Here is a 16812-nt window from a genome sequence, read left to right as displayed (position 1 = left end):
CTATTTTTTATTATATTTTCTCGCTATTAAGAGGAGACAGGGGCGACGGACCCTATTGAAAGGGTCTGATCTCCCCAAAACATCAACGGGCGAGCACGCGCGAGTATCGCCTCTGCGTATCCTTTCCCACACCGAGGGACATCTCTGGGACTTTTCCCCAGACATCTATTTTTCTTTTTTAAGAAGATATGACAGGGGCAACGCATCCTATTGAAAGGATCCGATTTCCCTAAACCAGCAACGGGCGACCACGTGCAAGTATCCCTCCACGTTTCCTCTCCCGTGGCGTGGGACATTATGCCAGACTTAGCCCTGTCCACCCCTAGGTAGTGAAACCATGGGCTTGCACAGAGGCACAAAACTAGTCTGTGCGCCCCCACTGCTCCACCAACGCATGACGGCGGTGCTGCATGGCGGCGGACGGTCCCTCTCCTCGCCCAGACAAGGCGGATGGAGCTAGGGTGCCTGCACTGTCCGAAGATGGATTACCTCATGGCAAGGAGGTATGGTTGGGCTGGGAGGGCCCCTGGACAGCAAGTGGCTCCAGGCTAGCGCCGGCTTAGGGAAGAGAGGTCAGCAATCCGTATGCCCCAGCAACTCAGGTGCTGGAGCCGCAGAGTTACCATGGGGCTGTGATCAGCAGCCATCTCCCTCCTTCCTCTCTCCTCCCCGCTTCCTCTCTCCTTCCCCCCTCCCTCCTTCCTCCCTCCCATACCTGTAGCCAGGGTGCGTGGAGGCCCCACGCGGGGCATAGTGGTTTTGCCAAGGTTCCCCAGCTGGGGAAGGAGGGCGCCTCAGGGCGGTACCGGGGGAGCGCCAGGATAGCGCGCCCATGCTCAGAGGGCGGGCAGTGTCAAATTTAGCCCACGGCTTCTGCCTAGGCCGCGGGGGGAAGGCCCGCCCCCCGGCGTGATGTCAGATCCGGCGCCGCCCCCAGGTCCGGGGCGGGCGCTGGATTAAATCGAGGCCCCGGCTTCAGAACAGGGTAGGCCGCGATCAGGAGAGCATCGCAGCCTACCCCGAGAGGAAGGAATAGCTGCAACCAAGACAGAGAGCGAGGATCAGGAGCGCGGGGAGACAGCAGGAGTCTGGTAAGTGCAACCCCGTCCCGGAGCCACACTAGGGCAAGTTATCCTCCTTCTCCTCATTCCCCCTTATGCCTTAAAGAAAAGAAAAAAATTTAAAAAAAAGAGGGAAAAGAGAGAGAGAGAAAATTGGCCTTTTTTTTCTGCAGTATGTCTGGGAAAGGAAAAAAGCACACGTCCTTTTATACCGCATGCGTTTCCTGTGGGGTTGTGTTCCCGCGAGCGCAGATTATTAAGTTATGTGAAGCCTGTACTTCCGAACGCTCCCAGGAGCCCTCCCCTCCAACGGAGCCCAGGGGTTCGGACCCCCGGAATGGGCGTTATCACTTTCTCGGTCTATGGTTTCGCTTACGAAGGCGATTGAGACCCTTCAGGCCCCCGATAGGGGTAGAGACGACTGCTCGCCTGTTTGGGAGGGTTCATCCACCTTACAAGAGCCGCCGGCCTGCAGGGGCCGCACTCTCTCTAAGCAGACGTACAGGGAGAGATCCCATATGGCGTCTCCGGGCCCCTCCGGTGCTTCGGCATCCGTGAGTGCGGCGTCTCGCTCACCGTCACCATTGTCTGGTAGCGAGCAGAGTTCGGATGAGGACATGCAGGAATCCTTGGACCTGGATACCCCGAGGTGTCGGGAGACGGTAGACAGTCTCATTGAGGCTGTCAATCAGACTCTAGGTATTGAGGAGGATGTCTCCCTAACCGCAGGGCATAAAATATCTTTTAAAAAGGCCAGGCGACCACATAGGGTGTTTAGCACTCATCCAGAATTCGAGGACATGGTGCAACGGCACAGGGAACGTCCAGACAAGCGTTTTTCAGGACAAAAAACGCTAGAGACGAGATACCCGTTTGCACCAGAGCTCTGTAAGAGATGGGCGGAATCTCCAATTGTGGATCCCCCAGTGTCACGCCTGGCCTCAAGATCGTTGTTGTCAGTGCCTAGTGGTTCTTCTATTAAGGACCCCACGGATCGGCTCATAGAAGGTTTAGCCCGCTCAGTGTATGAGGCATCGGGATCAGCGCTTTTGCCTTCATTCGCGGCAACACGGGTGGCCAAGGCCATGATGTCATGGTCAGAGTTGTTGAATAAAGTCCTGCAAGATAGAGACTTGCCGATAGAGGTATCTGAGATGGCAAATCAGATCGCGATGGCGGGTGACTATCTAATTAATGCATCCTTGGATGCGGCTAATTGCGCGGCACTAGTGGCGGCAAACGCTATCGCCATTAGGAGAGCCTTGTGGCTAAGGCTATGGCGGGCTGATTCAATTTCTAAGAAATCGTTAACGTCCCTGCCATATCAGGGTAACCAACTATTTGGAGAGAAATTAGACAAACTCATTTTGGATGCCACAGGGGGAAAGAGCAGCTTTCTCCCACAGCAGAAGAGTAGACTGCCTTTTCGTCAACCGCAGGCGCGCTTTCGAGCATTTCGCACCCCGGATGGGCAACAGCGGCCAGTTCTACCGCCCCAGCTCGCTACAACCAAGACAGAGAGCGCCAGGTCACGTATAAAGCCAACCCGCTGGGGAGGATGCGGGGCCGACCACCCAGGTCAAGGGGGGCCAAGTCCCAGAGGCCCTCAGTAAAATGACTCGAGGCATCAGGTACCCGAAGACAGCAGAGTAGGCGGTCGTCTGCTCAGGTTCCCCCATGTCTGGGTCAAGGTGGCACACGACGCATGGGTGGCGGAAATAGTGTCATCCGGGTACAAAATAGAATTTATCGGACATCCTCCAAGACGATTTTTTCTTTCCCGACTTCCCAAATCGGAATCCCGGGCAGAGGCGTTGCTAGGAGCCATCAGGATTCTTCAGTGCAACGGGGTCATTGTCCCGGTACCAGAGGGCGAAAAGGCTCAAGGATTTTATTCCAACCTATTCGCGGTCCCCAAGAAGGACGGAACAGTAAGACCCGTTCTGGACCTAAAGCTCCTAAACAGGTTCATCAGAGTCAGGCACTTTCGGATGGAATCCCTCAGGTCAGTGATATCGGCCATGGAGCAGGGAGAATATTTGGCCTCAGTTGATGTCCAGGATGCCTACCTGCACATCTCTTTTTTCCCCCGCATCAGAAGTTCCTTCGGTTTGCAATCAATGGACCGCAATTTCAATTTGTGGCTCTGCCGTTCGGGTTAGCCACGGCTCCCAGGGTATTCACGAAGGTAATGGCGGTCGTCATGGCCATTCTTCATTCTCGGGGCATAGTGGTTTTGCCGTACTTAGACGACCTCTTAGTAAAGGGGCCGTCCTTTCAAGCATGCAAGGAGAATGTCAGCATCACGCTGGATACCCTATCTCGCCTAGGATGGTTGGTCAATGGGAAAAAGTCATCTCTTATCCCGGCTCAGAGGATTCCATTCCTAGGGATGATTTTCGACACCTCCCAAGGGTTGGTAATTCTCCCTCAAGACAAGGCTCGGGCGCTCCGGCAGGGAGTTTGGAGTCTTCAGCAACCAGGCCCTCACACGATTCGATTTGGGATGAGGGTTCTAGGGAGGATGGTAGCGGCAATAGAAGCAATTCCGTTTGCTCAATTTCATCTTCGTCCCCTGCAGCACGCTCTCTTGGCAGCGTGGGACAGGAGTCCGTTCTCCCTAGATCATCAGTGCAGGTTGTCCTTTCAGGTCCGACGAGCACTTCAATGGTGGACACGCGACTCCTCTCTCCTTCAGGGGAAACCCTTTCCTCCAGATCAATTGTTGGTGATCACAACCGACGCGAGTCTTCTCGGTTGGGGAGCAGTATTTCGCCATCACATGGCACAGGGGCAGTGGTCGCCCCAGGAGGCTCGTCTTCCGATCAACTTGTTGGAGATTCGAGCGGTGCGGTTGGCGTTGCAGCATTTTCAGCACTGGCTAGCAGGACGCCCACTCCGGGTCCAGTCAGACAACGCCACGGCAGTGGCGTACGTGAATCACCAGGGAGGCACGCGCAGCAGGGCAGCCATGCGCGAGATAGAGCATGTACTCCGTTGGGCCGAGAGGCACCACTCAGTAATCTCAGCAGTTCACATACCAGGCGTGGAAAATTGGGCAGCAGATTTCCTGAGTCGGCAGGGTGTCGTGGCGGGGGAATGGTCCCTGCACCCCGAGGTCTTCCAGCAGATTTGCCAATGGTGGGGGACTCCGGATGTGGACCTGATGGCCTCCAGGGAGAACGCCAAAGTGGGCATGTTTGTCGCTTGGTCCCAGGACCCGCGGTCAATCGCAGTGGATGCGTTGGTCCTTCCATGGAGCCAGTTTCGGCTCCCATACCTGTTTCCCCCTCTGCCACTTCTCCCGAGGGTCATCAGAAAGATCAAGACAGAGAGGGTCCCGGCGATTCTGCTGGCCCCAGACTGGCCCCGTCGAGCTTGGTACGCGGATCTAGTACAGCTCCTCGCAGACGTGCCATGGCGTCTACCGGTACAGCCAAACTTATTGTCCCAGGGGCCGATCTACCACCCGAACTTAGGGGCCCTGTGTTTGACGGCATGGCCGTTGAATCTTGGATTCTGACCCAGGCGGGGTTTGGGCGTGAAGTGGTTGCTACAATGGTTAGCGCCCGGAAGCCGGCCTCGGTGAGGGTTTATCATAACACTTGGAAGGTTTTCTTTCTTTGGTGTCGAGAGCACGGGGTTGCGCCTTTGTCCTTCTCGGTTCCCAATATCCTGGCGTTTCTGCAGTCAGGCTTAGACGCAGGTTTGGCCCCGAGTTCCCTGAGGAGACAGATATCGGCCTTGTCGGTTCTTTTCCAGCGAGAGATCGCTACCAATATGCAGGTCAAGACATTCATTCAGGGGTCTCTCATTTGGTGCCCCCCTTTAGAGCGCCCATAGACGCCTGGGACCTTAATCTGGTTCTTGGTGTCCTGCAGGAAGCTCCGTTTGAGCCGTTGCAGGAAGTCATATTGTCATACCTTTCCAGGAAGGTCGTGTTTTTGGTAGCCATAACTTCCATTAGGCGCGTCTCGGAATTGGAAGCCCTATCCTGTAGAGCTCCGTTTCTGACTTTTTTTAAGGATAAGGTAGTCCTTAGACCACCGCCGCCGTTTCTGCCGAAGGTTGTGTCCTCTTTCCATATTAATGAGGACATTGTTTTGCCTTCGTTTTGTCCAGCTCCGGTACACAGAGTGGAGAAGGCGCTCCACACGTTGGACCTAGTAAGGGCCCTCAGGAGGTACGTGTCAAGGATAGCACCTTTTCGCCAGACAGACTCGTTGCTTGTGATCCCCAAAGGGCGCAGGAAGGGGCTCGCAGCCTCACGGTCGACCATAGCCAGATGGATTCGCCTAATTATTCAAGAGGCTTACCGTATCAGAGGCACGCCGATTCCAACTGGAATAGGGGCACACTCTACTCGGGCAGTGGGCGCCTCTTGGGCGCTTCGGCACAAGGCTTCGGCAGAGCAAGTATGCAAGCCGGCAACCTGGTCAAGCCTGCACACGTTCTCTAAGCATTACAATGTGCATACTCAGGCTTTGTCAGATGCGAGCCTGGGTAGGAAAATTCTCCAGGCAGCAGTAGCACACCTTTAAACAGGTGGGCATGCGGTTTGGATTGGTGAGTGGCTCCCACCCAGGGACTGCTTTAGGACGTCCCACAGTCTCTGTGTCCCCCAATGAGACGAAGGAGAAACATGGATTTTTGTGAGTACTCACCGTAAAATCCTTTTCTCCGAGACGCTCATTGGGGGACACAGCACCCACCCTGATAGCCAGTTGGCTTTGGTTTATTTTGATTAGTGTAATTCTTTATTGTAGGGTGGTCCTTTTTTCAGACATATGATTTTCTGCGGTAAGGCTAATTCGCTCTCAGCTTCTCCTACTGCTTTTGCACTAAACTGGTTTCCGCCCACTATCGGGGAGAGGGTGTATGCAGCGGAGGAGGAGCTAACTTGTTTTTTGTATACTTAGTGTCAGCCTCCAGACGGCAGTAGCACACACCCACAGTCTCTGTGTCCCCCAATGAGCATCTCGGAGAAAAGGATTTTACGGTGAGTACTCACAAAAATTCATGTTTTTTTCACAAAAATGATCTTTTCACCCCCAATTTTTATTTTCCCAAGGGTAACAGGACCCAAAAAGTTATTGTGAAATTTGTCCTGAGTACGCTGTTACCCCATATGTGGGGGTAAAAGACTATTTGGGCTCATGGCAGAGCTCAGAAGGGAAGCAGCGCCATTTGACTTTTTTGGCTGGAATTGAGATCAGACACCATGTCGCATTTGGAAAGCCCCTGATGTGCCAAAACAGTGGAAACCCCCCACAGATGACACCATTTTGGAAACTAGACCCCCAAGGAACTTATCTAGATGTGTGGTGAAAACTTTGAACCCCCAAGAGCTTCACAGAAGTTTATAACGTACAGCCGTACAATTAAAAAATCATATTTTTTCCACAAAAATGATCTTTTCACCCTCAATTTTTATTTTACCAAGGCTAACATGACCACAAAAGTTATTGTGCAATTTGTCCTGAGTACCCTGATACCTCATATGTGGGGGTAAACCACTATTTGGGAGCATGGCAGAGCTTGGAAGGGAAGCAGCGCCATTTGACTTTTATGGCTGGAATTGAGATTGGACGCCATGTCGCGTTTGGAAAGCCCCTGATGTGCCAAAACAGTGGAAACCCCCACAAATGACACCATTTTGGAAACTAGGCCCCCAAGGAACTTATCTAGATCTATGGTGAGAACTTTAAACCTCCCTGGGCTTCACAGAAGTTTATAACGTACAGCCATAAAATTAAAAGGTCACATTTTTTCCACAAAAATGATCTTTTCACCCCCAATTTTTATTTTCCCAAGGGTAACAGGACCCAAAAAGTTATTGTGAAATTTGTCCTGAGTACACAGATACCCCACATGTGGGGGTAAACCTCTATTTGTGCGCATGGCAGACCTCGGAAGGGAAGCAGCGCCATTTGACTTTTTTGGCTGGAATTGAGATCGGACGCCATGTCGCGTTTGGAAAGCCCCTGATGTGCCTAAACAGTGGAAACCCCCCACAAATGACACCATTTTGGAAACTAGACCCAACAAGGAACTTATCTAGATGTGTGGTGAGCACTTTGAACCCCCAAGGGCTTCACAGAAGTTTATAATGCCCGGGCATGAAAATAAAAAAAATCATATTTTTTCCACAAACATGATCTTTTAGTCCCCAATTTTTGTATTTTTCCAAGGATAACAGGAGAAATTGGACACCAAAATTTGTTGTCCAGTTTGTCCTGAGTACACTGATACCCCATATGTGGGAGAAAACTACTGTATGGGCACACGTCGGGGCTTGGAAGGGAAGTAGTGATGTTTTGGAATGCAGATTTTGATGGAATGGTCTGCGGGTGTTATGTCGCGTTTGGAGAGCCTCTGATGTGCCTAAACTGTTGAAACTCCCCACAAGTGACCCCATTTTGGAATCTAGACCCCCCATGGAACTTATCTAGAGGTGTGGTGAGCACTTTGAAGCCCCAAGTGCTTCACAGAAGAGTATAACGCCCGGGCGTGAAAATAAAAAAATCATATTTTTTTTCACAAAAATGATATTTTTACCCCCAATTTTTTTTTTCATAAGGGTAACAGGAGAAATTGGGCTCCAAAAGTTGTTTTGCAATTTTTTCCTGAGTAGGCTGATACCCCATATGTGGGGGTAAAACACTGTTTGGGCACATGGCAGAGCTAGGAAGGGAAGGAGCACCGTTTGACTTTTTCAATGCAGAATTGGCTGGAATTGAGATCAGACGCCATGTTGCGTTTGGAGAGCCTCTGATGTACCCAAACAGTGAAAAACCCCCAATTCTAACTCCAACCCTAACCCCAACACACACCTAACCCTAATCTCAGCCCTAACCCTAGCCCTAACCCTATCCCTAACCCTAGCTCTAACACTAGCCCTAACCCTAGCCCTAACCCTAACTCTAGCCCTAGCCCTAACCCTATCACTAATGGGAAAATGGAAATAAATACTTTTTTTCAATTTTATTATTTTTCCTTAACTAAGGGGGTGACAAAAGGGGCATTTGATTTACTATACAGTGGGGCAAAAAAGTATTTAGTCAGTCAGCAATAGTGCAAGTTCCACCACTTAAAAAGATGAGAGGCGTCTGTAATTTACATCATAGGTAGACCTCAACTATGGGAGACAAACTGAGAAAAAAAAATCCAGAAAATCACATTGTCTGTTTTTTTTTCATTTTATTTGCATATTATGGTGGAAAATAAGTATTTGGTCAGAAACAAGCAATCAAGATTTCTGGCTCTCACAGACCTGTAACTTCTTCTTTAAGAGTCTCCTCTTTCCTCCACTCATTACCTGTAGTAATGGCACCTGTTTAAACTTGTTATCAGTATAAAAAGACACCTGTGCACACCCTCAAACAGTCTGACTCCAAACTCCACTATGGTGAAGACCAAAGAGCTGTCAAAGGACACCAGAAACAAAATTGTAGCTCTGCACCAGGCTGGGAAGACTGAATCTGCAATAGCCAACCAGCTTGGAGTGAAGAAATCAACTGTGGGAGCAATAATTAGAAAATGGAAGACATACAAAACCACTGATAATCTCCCTCGATCTGGTGCTCCAGGCAAAATCCCACCCCGTGGGGTCAGAATGATCACAAGAACGGTGAGCAAAAATCCCAGAACCACGCGGGGGGACCTAGTGAATGAACTGCAGAGAGCTGGGACCAATGTAACAAGGCCTACCATAAGTAACACACTACACCACCATGGACTCAGATCCTGCAGTGCCAGACATGTCCCACTGCTTAAGCCTGTACATGTCCGGGCCCGTCTGAAGTTTGCTAGAGAGCATTTGGATGATCCAGAGGAGTTTTGGGAGAATGTCCTATGGTCTGATGAAACCAAACTGGAACTGTTTGGTAGAAACACAACTTGTCGTGTTTGGAGGAAAAAGAATACTGAGTTGCATCCATCAAACACCATACCTACTGTAAAGCATGGTGGTGGAAACATCATGCTTTGGGGCTGTTTCTCTGCAAACGGGCCAGGACGACTGATCCGGGTACATGAAAGAATGAATGGGGCCATGTATCGTGAGATTTTGAGTGCAAACTTCCTTCCATCAGCAAGGGCATTGAAGATGAAACGTGGCTGGGTCTTTCAACATGACAATGATCCAAAGCACACCGCCAGGGCAACGAAGGAGTGGCTTCGTAAGAAGCATTTCAAGGTCCTGGAGTGGCCTAGCCAGTCTCCAGATCTCAACCCTATAGAAAACCTTTGGAGGGAGTTGAAAGTCCGTGTTGCCAAGCGAAAAGCCAAAAACATCACTGCTCTAGAGGAGATCTGCATGGAGGAATGGGCCAACATACCAACAACAGTGTGTGGCAACCTTGTGAAGACTTACAGAAAACGTTTGACCTCTGTCATTGCCAACAAAGGATATATCACAAAGTATTGAGATGAAATTTTGTTTCTGACCAAATACTTATTTTCCACCATAATATGCAAATAAAATGAAAAAAAAAACAGACAATGTGATTTTCTGGATTTTTTTTTCTCAGTTTGTCTCCCATAGTTGAGGTCTACCTATGATGTAAATTACAGACGCCTCTCATCTTTTTAAGTGGTGGAACTTGCACTATTGCTGACTGACTAAATACTTTTTTGCCCCACTGTATATGGCGGGGTTTTATGTTTGGCAGCTGTCATACGCTAAAAGATGCTTTTATTGTAAAAATAATTTTTGCATCACCACATTTTGAGAGCTATAATTTTTTTATATTTTGACCCACCAAGTCATGTGAGGTCTTATTTTTTGTGGGGTGAGTTGATATTTTTATTGGTACCATTTTCGGGTACATGACATTTTTTTATCGCTTTTTATTCAGATTTTTGGGACGCAGAATGAACAAAAACCAGCGTTTCATGAATTTCTTTTGGGGGGTGCGTTTACACCGTTCCGCGTGTAGTAAAACTGATAAAGCGGTTTTATTCTTCAGGTCAGTACGATTACAGCGATACCTCATTTATGTTTTTTTTATGTTTTGACGCGTTTATGCAATGAAACCAATTTTATATAAAAAATAATTATTTTTGCATCGCTTTTTTTCTGCGAGCTATAACTTTTTTATTTTTTCATTGATGATGCTGTGTGGCAGCTCGTTTTTTGCGGGAGAAGATGACGTTTTCAGCCGTACCATGGTTATTTATATCCGTCTTTTTGATCACGCGTTATTGTACTTTATGTTCGGTGGTATGATAATAAAGCATTGTTTTTTGCTTTGTTTTTTACTTTTATTTTTTAAGGGGTTCGCTAAAGGGGTTAACTAATGGGACAGTTTTATAGGACGGGTCATTACGGTCGTGGCGATACCATATATGTGTACTTTTATTGTTTTGTTTTTTATTTCCAAAAAATTAATTTATTAGGGAATTTTTTTTTTTAATTTATTTAGCAATTTTTTATAAATTATTTTTACACTTTTTTTTTTACTTTATTACATTGTCCCGGGGGGACATTACTGTCATGTGTCAGATCACTGATCTGACACGTCACACAGCGCTGTAACAGATCAGCGATCTGACACAGGCACTGCAGCAGGCTTCCTGCAGGCCCCCGAAGGCCCCCGCGGCCATATTGGATCCGGGGACCTGCAGGGAAGGAGGCCCCCGCAGCAGCGCTGCACATTGCGCTGGTGCGGGGGTCTCAGGGAAGCACGGAGGGAGCCCCCTCCCTGCCAATGCTTCCCTAATCCCCCAGGACACTGCGATCATGTTTGATCGCAGTGTGCCAGGGGTTAACGTTCCGGGGGCGGTCCATGATGATAATCAGCTGACACCCGGCCGCTCCTACCGGGAGCGCCACTGATTGCGATGACGGGATAGTACGTCAAATGTCAGAAAGGGGTTAAAGGGGCTGTGGCACAAACAAAAGCTCATTTTAATCAATAGATCTTGGAATAATAATAAGTTCCACTATTGGATGTGTTTAAAAAAAAATGTTCCTGTCCTGAGATAATCTTATATTTGTGCCCCTGCTGTGTACTGAGCAATGGCTGTGTCTGACCATACAGGGACATGGTCTGATCATATCACAGCTCCTGGGCAGGGGAGGAAGCAAAAGGGAGTATACAGATATTACAGCATGGATCACAGCTGATTGTTCTGTGAGGTAAAACATCTCACTGCCTGTTTTTAAGCAATGTTTTACCTCAAAGAAAGAATCGGATGTGATCCCGTGCTGTAATGTCTGGATAGTCTTTTTCTTCCTCCACTAGCCAGTAACTGTGTTGTATTCGACCTGTTTCTGAACATTCTTACACAGCCATTACATAGTACACAGCAGGGGCGCATTTATAAACATTTTTTTAAACATATCCAATTGTGGAGTTTATTTTTGTTGCAAGATCTGTTGATTAAAAGATACTTTTATTCGTGGCACAACCCTTTTAAGGTTTCCAGGCCTCAAAGCTACCTGGAGACACTGAGCTTAGTATGAGAACATGGATGAGTGTGACCAGTGGTGACCTTAACCCCTTTCTGACCGCTGACGTACTATCCCGTCAGACTCCACTGCTTTGAGGTGGGTTCCGGCGGTGAGCCCACCTCAAACCCGCGACATGTCAGCTGTTATAAACAGCTGACATGTGCCCGCAATAGACGCGAGCGGAATCGCGATCCACTCGCGCCTATTATCTAGTTAAATCCCGCTGTCAAATGCTGACAGCGGGCATTTAACTACTGCTTCCGGCCGCCGGGTCGGAAGTGAGCGCATCGCCAACCCCCGTCACGTGATCGGGGGTAGGCAACGCGTTGCCTTGACAACCAGAGGTCTCATAGAGACTTCTATGCTTGTTACAGGCACATTGCCGGTGGTCGGCGCTCATAGCAATGCAGTAAATCTGCTACACATGTGCAATCTGCTCATCGCCCATATGTAGCAAAGCCGATCAAGTGTGGCATGCTTCTAGTCTCCTATGGAGGCTATTGAAACATGTCAAAAGTAAGAAAAAAAAAAAGTGTTTAAAAATAAAAAAAATTAAAAAACCCTAAAAGTTCAAATCACCCCCCCTTTCGCCCCAATCACAATAAAATAATAAAAAAACACACATACACATATTTTGTATCGCTGCGTTCAGAATCGCCTGATCTATCAATAAAAAAAGGATTAACCCGAACATTAAACAGCGTAGTGAGAAAAAAATTCAAAATGCCAGAGCGTTTTTTTGGTTGCTGCGACATTGCATTAAAATGTAATAACGGCCGATCAAAAGAACTTATTTGCACAAAAGTGGTATCATTAAAAACATCACCTCGGCCCACAAAAAAATAAGCCCTCACCTGACCCCAGATCACGAAAAATGGAGACACTACCTCAGCGTTGCACCGGCGGTAACATCAGTAAAGATACCACCGATCATAGCCAATGTTAACCGCGCTGTCACACAAATGACAGCGTTGGAATATCTGGATGTTCAATCCCCCATTCAATTGAATGGGGTCAGAGTTCGGGATCAAGTTCTGGTACCGCTCTGGTACCCGAACTGAACATTTTGTAAAGTTCGGTCACACCCGAACATCCATGGGTCCGCCCATCCCTACTAAGGATAAAACACCCTTAATCCAGGTGTGCAGAATTATTAAGCAGATTGTTTTCCTTTGGCAAAATGGGCCAAAAAAGAGATTTATCTGACTCTGAAATGTCAAAAATTCTTAAGACTTACAGATTATATAAACCTATAAACATGACACAAAGCTGAATACTCCATAAAAATATATAATTTTATTAATCACATGATATAAAATCAGTTGAAATACATCAAGCTAAAGTGGTCCTCAAAAAAGTACAGTCTTATGGGGCTATTAAAATGCAACATGTATAAACATAAATAGCAATATCTGTATGCACCATCAGATGAAAAAGTGACAAAAGAGGCTATTGAAGCATGCCAAAAGTAAAAAAAAAAAAGTGTTTTTAAAGATAATAAAGAAATTGAAAACAAATTAGACTTCTGCCCCTCTTGACAGGCATTTTGGCCCACTCCTCAAGAGCAAACAGCTCCTGTTGTCTCGTGTTTGAAGGTTGCCTTTTCCAGACGGCATGTTTCAGCTCTTTCCAAAGATGCTCAGTAAGATTTAGTTCAGGGCTAATAGAAGGCCACTTCAGAAAAGTCCAATGTTTTCCTCTCAGCCATACTTGGGTGCTTTAAGCTGTGTGTTTTGGGTCATTATCGTGTTGCAAGACCCATGACCTGTGACTGAGACCAAGCTTTCTGACACTGGGCACCACACTTTTCTCTAGAATCCCTTGATAGTCTTGAGATTTCATTGTACCCTGCACAGATTCTAGACACCCTGTGCCAGATGCTGCAAAGCAGCCCCAGAACATAACAGAGCCTCCTCCATGTTTCACAGTAGGGACAGTGTTCTTTTCTTGATATGCTTCATTTTTCCATCTGTGAACATAGAGCTGATGTGCCTTGCCAAAAAGTTCCATTCTTGTCTCATCTATCCATAGGACATTCTCAAAAAAAATCATTAAGAAAAACCCAATTAAAAGATATATCTTTTATTAATACTACGCTAAAAATCACCTATGAGGTGATAAGTGCACACACAAAACAAAACAAACAAAAAACACAATGAAATCAACAACCACATTTTTTATAAAAGCTATATGTTCCTAATTGATGACCTATATGATAACCTTCCTGACTGTGGAGGTTGCCACCCTAGGGGGTAATGTTGTGGCACCCTCCGCTCAATGATGGCAGTAAAAATGTAGTTGCACATTTTGAGTTGCTTGGTTATCATCCTCACTTTAACAAATGAAAATAAACAATTGAGATGGAAAATGTACGTTTTTCATTTAGTTGCATAAAAATTCTTCACACATACTGTAGATATTCTCTTAAGAACAACAAATCCTCACTTTTTCTGGGTTAAATAGTCAGGTTTCAGGATCATTAACCTTTTGGATAGACAAACAGCACGGCAGTTGTTCAACAATAAAATTAACTATAAAAAATAAAAACTGCCTAATAATTCTAAACACTTCCGCAGCCACATGATAGCATGCAGCTGCGCTCCTATGCAGTAACGTTTTAGAAGGTCACAGATGAGTAGGAGTGAGGCCGCTGAATGTTAAAAATCTATGGATGGTCTGGAATCAATTGGATCAAGTTTTTTGCTAATGTAAACATTTTTTTTTTTTTTAATTAAAAGAAGTCTTGTATTTTTCACATTGGCCACTGAGGCTTTTATAGATTCTAACTCCTGGTTATTTCAGAAACTCATACAGGTGTACATTAGCGTCATTGACTTGATTCAGACCCTATCCTTTGTCTTGAATCATCTAATGAGTGGGTGCAAAAGTTATTGTGAAATCAGGGAAAGCAGGGTCATCTGTGATATTACCTACTAATTGGTCCTGTGTTATCAGATGTGTATAGAGGTGTAATTCTGCCTCTGCTGATAAGGAAACTGCTGTAAACCTTTCCTGAAAGGACAGAAAGTTAGGGTCTAAAGGCCCCATCACACACAGCGATCTCGCTAGCGAGATCGCTGATTTTGTGACGCCACAGCGATCTCGCCAGCGAGATCGCTGTGTGTGACGGGGTTCAGCGACCGGCCCCCTTGACAGGTATTGCTGATCGTGCTGGATTGGCCTGGGCCATTTATCGATCGCTGGTCTCCCGCTGGCCAGCACGCATCGCGTGTGGCAGCGAGAGACCAGCGATCAGCGACGCCGGTTTCCAAGGTAAACAGCGGGTACCAGGAGCCGCGGCTCCCGGATACCCGATGTTTACATTAGAAACCAGCGTTCAGCGTCGCTGGTCCTGATCGCTGGAGGATCTGTCTTGTGACAGCTCACCACAGCGATCAGCCTAACGATGTCCCAGCGATCCCATCATGTCGGATCATTGGTGGGTTTGCTGGGACATCGTTATGTGTAACGGGGCCTTAAAATAACCCCAGTGGCCACTGTGAAAATTGCAAGATTACTAATGTTTTTTTTCAGTAAAGATTGTGGCAAAAATCAATAAATAATTTTCTAGCAGCAAATTCCATTTAAAGGGGTAACTCAGTGTGCTTAATAAGTTAAGAAATATATATAAACAAAGTCAGGAGATAACAGAGGAAAGAATTATGCCAATCTGGGAGGTGTATTTTTTTCTTAAATTTCAGCACATTGGGGGCATTTGAAAGCAGTTGTCCAGTAGCAGAAAACCACTTTAATCAAATAAACAGCAATGAAGTGAGAGTTCATCATTTACCACTCATTGCGTAGACTGCCGCAGTCTAACAGCGGTGGCTGAACATACAGTGCTTACAAACTCTTTCTAACAGCTGTTGTAAACCCTGCACTGCTTCCGTGCTACTGCGCTCCTCAAATGCAGCAGAGCCGCCTGATGAAGCAGCGCCGGAGACTGCACGGCTCCGGTCAGCATCGTGTCCATGTCACTGATTTGGATTGTCTTGGGCAATTTGCACTGCTGCTGTTGTTACATGTCTTATTATGGACATCTCTAATGGCAGCCATGAGATTATGGGTTTGTCCAGCCTTAGGATACAAGTCTGCTGTCACTCTAGTGCACACTGTGAGAGTTCTCCAGTGCCAGGAGAGGGCGGTCATGTGACCGCAGGTATACGATTTCCATACTCCCAGACCCATTCCAACTAGACGTGTCTATGGGTGTAATCGACTAAAATGTTTTGTGCTGCGAAAGTGTAACAATCACTCAAGTGAACATTCATTCAGCCATCAGCCAGCTTCTATCTGATGTGTATGGCCTCTTATAGGCTAGCAAAAGGATGGAGCCAGTTTTACACATTTAAGAGACCCTGTCACCAGGTTAACTCCGTATCTGCAGGTTAATAGCGTTTTTTTCTGGTGACAGGTTCCCTTTAAAGTGAATCCTATGAAGTTAGGTTCTGCTCAACCATGGAGGGGCAAAGGCTTGTGACCATAATGTGAAGGCTAAAGAGTGGCAAGTGGCTTTACTGCAGAGTGTGTAAGGTAGTGGCACAAGATAATATGACCCAGGTCTTCATTCTTCTCCAGTAAAATAGAAAAAATGGTGGATTGTGACCGGAAACGTTGTCATCACAAAATGTCGAGACTGGACTGGTGGGACATCACATTTCAATACAGGCAATTTATTACTGTGTCAAAAAAATGGTGTTGGTATCGTTACGCCATGTTTATTCCATTCTCTTTGGTTATAGCGCCTGCCGCCATTTGTATCGGTCAGGGGGGAAAGTTTTTCAGATGAAATTCATTGTAATCTCTGCCTGCAGGGCACACGAGGGTCTATGTCTGGAGGTGAGATGAGGGCTGTATTTGTGGCTTGCTCGATCTTTTTCATGGTGTACGGACACGGCCCCCATAGAAAATCAATGGAGCCGCAAAAACAAACGTAAGTTTGTTTTTGCGGCGCACCGTGACTTCCGGTTTTGCGGAACGCTGTGTTTTTTCCCAATACTATTTCTATACTATTGGAAAAATGAAAAACGGCGATCCGCAAACTTTTTTTGCGACCTGTTACTGCGGCAGACCGTAAAAATTGCTGCGATATGGCCCACAAAAACGGGCTGCAATAACGGGCCGCATAAAAAGCGGTAAGTGTAAAAGTAGCCTAAGGCTGGAGTCACACTAGCGAAAAAATCGGACGAATGCAATGCGATAAAAAATCGCATTGCATTCGTCCCAATGTTATTCTATTGTGCTGCTCCCATCATCCGATTTTGTTTTGGAACGTTTCCTCGGACCGAGAAAATC

Source organism: Dendrobates tinctorius, unplaced genomic scaffold, assembly GCF_039654945.1.
Source record: "Dendrobates tinctorius isolate UK_male_01 unplaced genomic scaffold, ASM3965494v1 ptg000081l, whole genome shotgun sequence".
In the NCBI taxonomy this organism is placed as follows: domain Eukaryota; kingdom Metazoa; phylum Chordata; class Amphibia; order Anura; family Dendrobatidae; genus Dendrobates; species Dendrobates tinctorius.
This window is presented reverse-complemented; position numbering follows the sequence as displayed.